The sequence below is a fragment of the Hippocampus comes genome, unplaced genomic scaffold, assembly GCF_001891065.2.
Source record: "Hippocampus comes isolate QL1 unplaced genomic scaffold, H_comes_QL1_v1.1 scaffold86, whole genome shotgun sequence".
Taxonomy (NCBI): Eukaryota; Metazoa; Chordata; class Actinopteri; order Syngnathiformes; family Syngnathidae; genus Hippocampus; species Hippocampus comes.
The window spans coordinates 5449420-5457858 of record NW_017805882.1 but is presented as its reverse complement, the minus strand read 5'-3'; the positions used below and the strand labels follow the sequence as shown (position 1 = coordinate 5457858).

General features: G+C 42.5%; 1 long non-coding RNA gene across 1 annotated transcript; it reads left to right on the top strand.

Annotated features, from left to right (window-relative positions):
* LOC109527273 (uncharacterized) lies at positions 1-1272 on the top strand. The gene is made up of 3 exons (XR_002170503.1): positions 1-83; positions 161-293; positions 387-1272. It is a non-coding gene; the product is annotated as an uncharacterized LOC109527273 (long non-coding RNA).
* The last annotated feature ends 7167 nt before the right edge of the window (positions 1273-8439 follow it).

The following is an 8439-nucleotide window of genomic DNA, read 5'->3' as shown; positions in this document are numbered from 1 at the left end:
CTTTTCTCTTCAGAGACATTTTGAACAGGACTGCTGATGTCATGGTTATTTTTGTCTTGATGCATCTTGCTGATGCTATTGCGGTGAGACAAATAATCACATCAGACATTTTAATGATAGAATGATCAATGTTCACATCAACCCTGCAATTATCACCCAGGGTGTGAGTGGAGGTGTCTTTCGAGGACTTGGAAAACAAAAGGTCGGTGCTCTGTCGAACCTGATTGGACACTACTTCATTGGCTTTCCCATCGGTGTGTCTTTATTGTTTAAAACACCATTGGGCGTCGTAGGTAAGAAAATAACATTATCGTGGACTCATACGTTCTGCAATCATCAGAATGAGACACTTTTGAGTCTGTTGGCTTCTGTTGTTTCTTGAACAGGACTTTGGATTGGTCTTACCATCTGTGTGGTACTGCAGGCTATTTTCTTTATCGCATATTTGTACAATCTTGATTGGAGAAAGGCTACCGAAGAGGTGTGTCACTCAGTTCGCTGAAAACACAAATATGACATGCAATTCAAGTGATTTCCATTGTGACATATTTGAACATGTCTGATCAGGCTCAACATAGAGCAGGGGTCCGGGTCCCTGTTGAATTCATGGTTGAGATGCAAGACTGCGAGCCAGGCCAACCCATTCCTGAGCAGCATGAAACCGCAACCACCGTCGTGGGCAATGTTCTCTCAGTAACACAGCTGTTTTTGCGGCGTGGCTTGGTTTTACTTGTCATGGTCATCATATATGCGGCTGGAATCATTGCCAGTCACTTCCTTGTTAAACTCCTGAAGTAAGTCTTGTGTTGGTTTGTAAATGACAATTATCAGGTGAACACTGGATGTCCGGAGCATGGTTAAAGAGCTAAGTTCCAAATTACGGAGTACTTCGAATGATCATGATCATACTCCATATCATCAATCACTGGACCAAAGTAGTTATAGTATGTCCATAACAATATCTGTGAATTATATTGTGTTCATTTTGTCTCAATAATCTCATGCACCTTTGTTCTTTTTCTAATGATTCACGATTGAGATGAAGAGTGACCGAAAAGCCACGTGGTTCCCGAGACAAGAAGGTGAGGGTGGTTAGCAGTATCCCTGCAACCAGCAACTCTGGGAGCTAATTTTTGCATTCTCAAATGAGCACCAATGGCATTTGATATTTTTTTAAATAGACTCCATGATATGCAAAAAAACATACAACAGGTTCCTGAAGTGGGCTACACACGATGATTTTTAAAATCATTCATTTTTAAATTGTGAGAGACCCCCACGGATGATGAATAAAACAAAATCCTTACGTGTCTGCTTACTGCTCTTAGAGCAGGGGTGTCAAACTTAGTTCCTGGAGGGCCGCTGTCCTGCATGTTTTCTAAGTCTCCCTGTTGCAACACACCTGATTCAAATGAACAGGTTCAATGTCAGGCTTCCGCAGAGCTTGCTGATGATCTGATCATTTGAGTCAGCTGTGTTGCAACAGGGAGATTTGGAAAACATGCAGGACAGCGGCCCTCCAGGAACTAAGTTTGAGACCCCTGTCTTAGAGTGTGTGCTGTATTTAAGCTAATAAACACAGCACAATGCACACACGCAATAACATTGGCTGCAGCACCTGTGAAAGGGACCAAAGTGCCACAGTGCTTCAAGGCCACTAGAAAGTACCAAAGAAGCAGAAAAAATTAGAAGAATTGGAAGAGGTTAGCTCAACTGTTAGCTTATCTGGTCTTCTCCATTGTGGTGAATGACTTGTGAGATACGTTATGCAAACACTGAATGCAGACAGTTGCGCCTCTATTTGTGCTTCAGGCTGTTTCGTAATTGGCTATCTTTCAGTTTCCAATCACAAATAGAGAATTCAGCCCATTTTGGAGTTCGAGAAGAAATTACGCATGTAAATATTTCACAGGGTTTTTTTTGTAAATATTTAACAGGTTTGACATTGATGATTGTTGGAACTAACCCATTTTTAGGCACCCCGCACTATAGTTTAGTCACTCAGATTAATCTTTCATTGACAACCAAGAATCTGGCCATTTTGTTGTTTTTGAGGGAAGTTGCAAATGAGGGAAGATGCTCAACAATGACCTGATGGGCTGTTTTTGTAGCTTTTTCTTTCTTTTCTTTCTTTTTTTTTAATTGATTGTGCATATTCATTTGGAACACTGTGTTTTGAGTTATTTTGCAAGAAAATATTTTGTCATAGTTTTGTTCAGTAACACCCAGATTATTATGGGAGCTAATTGTAATTGTTGAGGATTGAAAAATGCATTGACTGTAAATCACACTGCCTGCTGTATGCACAAAACAACACGAGCCTACAGTACAAACCAATCCAAATAAAAACTTTTTTTGAAATAAAATTGTGATGTTCATATATATATTCGTAATTCTTAATTCTAATACCCGCTGCCGGTTCTTGACAGTTTTACTTGGTGTGTGACAGGGGGGTGGCAGTAGGTTCAGTTGGGAGGGCAGAGGTTTTCAGTTATAAGTTAACTCCACCTATGCATACACAATGTTTCCTCTAAGGTGTGTGTGTGTGAGCAATTGTGTTCTTCTCCCACCCTCTCAGTGCACATGATCAGGCTGGCACACACCATACACACACATTACATTTCTACACTCATTCCTTCCTTTCCACCCCAGTTTAATCTACAAACAGGACACCACACCATTCCCACTTCCTTTACAGTTTTGGTAGCGTGACCAAGTGTGGACACTCAGTTCTACAATAGTTAATTTTGAAGCATAGATTGACACACAATTCCAAAGATGGTTGTAGCTCAGGGGTAGGGAACTAAGGAAGGTGTGTTGGAGTGGGGAGCGACCTAAAACAGGCCGGATATGGCTCTCAAGGAACCAGACTTCCCTACCCCTGGTGTAGCTTATGAGCCCCTAAAATGAGGCTCTTTCCCACGTTTCAGAGGTCAGATAAGTATACATTTGTTGTGCTTAATTCCATGACGTTTTCCACTATTTATGAGTGGACAATGTGGGACCATACTTACCCAGATTGTATGGAGACTTCATTAAAATAATTACTTCTGCTTACAATTACCTGTGGGCTGATTTTATTTGTGTCACAAAACTCTCTTCAATGATATTTAATAGATTTTTTTCGTGACATACCTGCATCGTGGAACTTATTTTGTTCTTCGGTTTTAGACAAGTGTAATTCTGGTTTGACCACCGTCTGCATGTCTGATGTTGCTCATCGTTGTCCAAAGGATGCTCAGGGCATTTGTGTGAATGCTGAGGCACATGCAAAATTAGAGGTAACATTCTGCAGACTTTAACCACACAAATACACCCGCTCGCAGGCACACACATACACCCTCTAATTCAGGTTTTCATTTCTGCATTCCCTGAAAAGTTTGATGCAGATCACATTAATAATATAGCTTCATGTTGAACCCTAATTCATTCTGTGTGTAGGCTATTCAATAACAATTCTCAACTCGGACTGCCGCAAACAATTATTTTGCGAGTTGGCCAGTTACCGATAGTAGCTGTAATAAGATGACTAATCGGATCATGTAAATCACCATATATTGCTCCAGCAAGAAGGTGCTCTTGTATAACCGTTACTATCTTATAGCCCGTATTCTTTAAGGCAGGGGTGTCAAACTCATTTTTGTCGAGGGCCAGTTTCCCTTGGAGGGCCATTATGACTGAAACCATAGAAAGAAGTCAAGAATAACAGTTTATTCGCCTACTGTTTAAGTTACTGTAATGAGGGGTTTGGTAACAAGGAAATGCTTACAGTGTCACTCTTATTTATTACAAATGAGAATTTCAAATTTTGGTAGCAATTTTAGCAAGCATCATGAAAGTTGACATAAAATGATATGGCGGGCCAGATCTGGCCCCCGGGCCTTGAGTTTGACACCTGTGCTTTAAGGTATTTACAAATTCAAAATAAAGACAATGAAGTTCAACTTTGTTGAAACTTCGCAATTTGTACCAGCATTCCTGACTTGCCGCGAGTTTGAAACCACAGCCTCACTCCCTTTCACCATGAATTGTAACTTTGTAACATACTGTAAAACATGAAAGGCAGCAAGTCATCATACATACCATCCTTGGCCTGGCGATTGTCACGATGACTGACTAGCCAGCGACCACTCATTTGCTTTGCATCTCATTTGTTTTGTTGAATAAGATTATTATTAGATTGAAGATTATGTAAGCAATGATTTGATATTGTCAGACTGTCACCCGATACCTCTGACACAAATCGATGAGATTGTTAGCCCCCTAAAAAGGCTGCTGTGCGAAGGGAGGGCTCAGCCTATTTTAAAAGCCCATTTACTTACGTCATACTTTTAAACATGATACTTTGGCACACATTCTTTTCTGTACGAGAGTGGTGTTGAATGATGTCAAAACAACCATGTAACTGTGGCTGTTGCTATGGTTCCGAAAAAAAAATGAGATGTGCAGCATGTGAAGCAGTTGATGTGGAGCTTATGCAAGAGGAACAGAAACAAAATATTGCAGAGCCTCCGTATGAGATTCACATACAGGTATTTTGAAGAATCTTTTTTAATCTTTTATTGCCATGAAATGTGTCATATGCTTTAAACCAGTTTGTCTCAAACTCGCGGCCCGCGGGCCAAATGCGGCCCACAGGATGCCAGTTTGAGGCCCCCGCCTTGATATGAAAGTTTAATATTAGTGTGGCCCGCGCGACTTTGAAATGGATGCTGTATGTGTTAGCACTACCTCCGTGCTAAATAGTTAGGTTTGTCTCATTCGAAGGCCAAAAAGCTTCGGAGCACCCGGACTATAGCTGCAACGGGACGGTGCCCCGCACCAGCTTGAATACACGTGTAAACCACGGATGTAAACAACCCAGCGCTGCAGCTGAATACAAATTTAAACAGATAAACAACACGCCAGTGTGGCTGTCACCGAAGCATCAAACCTGACGTTACACACGCACAAGAAATGGGAAAAATGAGTGCTAAGAAGCTAACACGGAGTAGCATTGAATTGCCAAAACTGAAATTGATTTGAGATCATGAAAATAAACAGTCATTGCTGCAAATAATCAGCGCGACTTCCTTTACTTGATGTACCGGATCTACTCGGAATGTCAATGAATGAAGTGACCTACAAAGCAACTTAGAAAGCGCACAGTTGTTGCCTTTCATTCGCCCATGCACACCCGCTAATATATTTGGGAAACAAGCACCAGGACAACTGATGTAATTTTTAAATGTGATGATTCTAAATGTTTACGCCCATATACTTTTCAAAATCACAGTAGGAAGCACGCTGATCAAGGGATAAGCACGTCTGCCTCCCAGTTCTGGGTTTAGGCCAGGGGGAGGGAACTCCGGTTCCTTGAGAGCCATATACTGCCTGTTTTAGATCTCTCTACTTCGATGCAATAAATAATAAATGCTTTTGCGATGCGAGGGCCCGGTCTTATTCGGTGGGGTCGTCATAGTGCGTAGAGCTGATCAGCTTCGCCAGGGTCCGCCAAAGACCACTGTCATGAGCCAGGTCCGCTGCATCCTCCAGGGTAAGCCCTTGGTGCGGGAGATCCTCCCTGATGACATCAAGCCATCTGGTGTGGGGTTCGCCGCATGGCCTTTTCCAGCCGGCTGTAGCTGGGTCGAATGAAAAGATGGCACGAGTGGGGTGTTCCAGGGGTAATCGGAAGAGATTTCCAAGCCAACGGATGCGCCTCTGGGTGGCCACTTGAGATGTGGGGGGCTGAAGGGTACGTTTAAAGAGGTCTGAATTAGTAACAGGGAGGTGCCAGCTGATGTTCATGATGGTTCTGAGTGACCTGCTGTCAAAGCCATCGATCCTCTTGGCCAGATTCTTGTTTCAAGAGTCTGATTCAAAAGATCAGCTCATCAGCAAGCTCTGTACAAGCCTGAAACGATCAAGATCAGTTGAATGTGGTGTGTTGGAATAGGGTGAGACCTAAAACAGGCAGGACATGGCTCTCGATGAACCGGAGTTCCTTACCCCTGCCTGAGGCGTTTGAATCTTCCTGTGTAATTTGCAATCCTCTCCCCATGCTTGCGTTGCTTTTCTGCTAGTATTTCAGCTTCCTCCAGGAATGAATGGTTGTTTGCATCTTGTTCTGTTCATTTCCTGTTCATTTTGAAGACCTACTCCCTCTAATCCATTTCTTGTGCCTAAGCTTCACTGCTGATTAGTTGCCTGACTGTTTTCAGCTGTTCCTTGCTTTACTTAACCAGCTCTGCTCTTCACCTCAGTGCCGTCTGGATGCTGCAGCTTATAATTATTACTGGAAAATCATAGAAGCTAAGCATGGCAAGAAAATGCAGTGTTTGATAAAGGAATTGGATAATCTATTTTCTTTCCTCCATGAAAAAGATACATCCAACAGAAAGATAATCATTTTAACAGGACATTTTGTAAAGGTGTGATTAATTTTAGTTTCAGGTATTGAATGTATTCCTCCATATGAATTGGTGGATGTATTTTCTCTACTTAGGCAAACTTAACAAGAGACTTGATGTTTGATACCTATTGCGTCTCTTAGTGAAGCGGTGGTGTTAGGGAGGGGCCAGCCAGGCAGCCTCCTCAGCCAGGGTGCGCTGCACCTCACACCTGAGACTCGTCAGCTCATCACCCACCTGTTGCCTATCTGCTCGTTTGGACTGGTATAAATTGACTCACAGACCATTCCTCAGTGCAAATTTGTGCTGTCACCACGCCAGTGGACTCTGTTGGCACCACCTGCAGTTTCTTGTTCCTTGTGTGGACAATTCCTTTGTAGACTCCTTGTGCTCCCCCCTGAGCGTTTAAGTAAGTCCCAGTTTTCTCCCTGAGTTAGGGTTCGTTTCCTGTGGACATTTTTCCTTTGGCTTCTTCGACTTCGTGCTTCTTCCTGAGTGACTTGCTAAGACTCTTCAATAAACTACGCCAAGTGTTGGCTTCAACTATACCTGCCTGTTGTTGTGCTATTGGGGTCACATCCAAACCTTAACAGGTGGCTGACACACTCAATCTACATCTGCTCCAAGACAAACGGGTGTATATTTTTTATTTTAATTTTGGGTTACTCTCACTCCAGTGAAAGGGTTTCTCTGACCTCTGACAGAATATTTTGTTCTTTCAAGGCAAAATGAAAATTTTCCACATGCACGCATCCATCCATGTTCTGCTTTTTGTCCAATTCAAGGTTCCTGGTGATTGAGAATTTTTACCAGCTGTCTTTTGGGGCAAGAGGTGGGCAAATTGCCACTGAAGCACATGACGTATTGTCCAGTTAAAAACGAGTAAACTGTTTAAGCACTGACCCCCTCTGGCCACATTTAAAATGGCACGCAATACACGGACAGGTTTGGATTTGTGAATACGTGCCCTTTTTTTCAAAAATTGCTTTGTTTAAAATAAATGACATCTCAATTAAAAAAAAAAAAAAATCCAAAATGTTCAACTAACAAAAGTAGTCGTGTAATTTCCAATGTCAAATCAAAGTCATTGGCAACTGCGGACGATCCTGGTTCTAATCATTGACTTGGGAGGGGAATGTAAAAAGACAAAAAAACGTCATATTCGAAGATAAGTGTGGAAAGAAAAAAAGACACTTAATCTGAACTGCTGTCCCGGGTGCCACATCAGTGTGGGGGCGGGGGCTAGTGTCTGGGTAAGGCTGGGCCACATCAGGTTTCCCCCCCAAAAAAATGCACGTTCTTAAGCCTGTTCTCAATGAGCAGCACCTGGTGCTGCTATGGCACACAGGTGTCATTTTAATAGTTATGGCTGAATGTAATTACACCATTATGCCTGGGCATCAGTAGAACCCAGTGGCAGGCGGTGAATTTTGGACCACGGCCGTCAGTGAGTATCTTGTGATGTAATCCACCTCTTCACACCATAACGTCATCTCAAAAAAACCACACTAAAAGTATTTGCTGATAGCTCATAGCGTATTAGGGTTGACAAGTTCTTAAGCTTGAGCAAATGAATTGGGAGTATCTCATGGTCAAATACGATGATAAGCTGACTGGCGATAAAGAAAATGTGACTCACTGCAAGGACAACACATTACTTCAGTGGGACAAATTCCACAACGCATTTAAGTGATCACAGTTTGTGGACGTCTGTACTATAGTTGATTCCCACATATTCACCATTCGGCATTCGGCAAGTCACCTATTCATGGAGTGTGTCTTCGAACCTATCCTCCATTTTCACAGTAAAACTCATCTAATTGTGATTGTATGTAACATGGCAAAGTTTTTTTGCTTTTGCTTGTTTCTGGCAAAATACTGTTTACAGTATGCATGGTATGTACGGTATTATAGCGGGTGGATGTATTTTCTCTACTTAGGCAAACTTAACAAGAGACTTGATGTTTGATACCTATTGCGTCTCTTAGTGAAGCGGTGGTGTTAGGGAGGGGCCAGCCAGGCAGCCTCCTCAGCCAGGGGGCGCTGC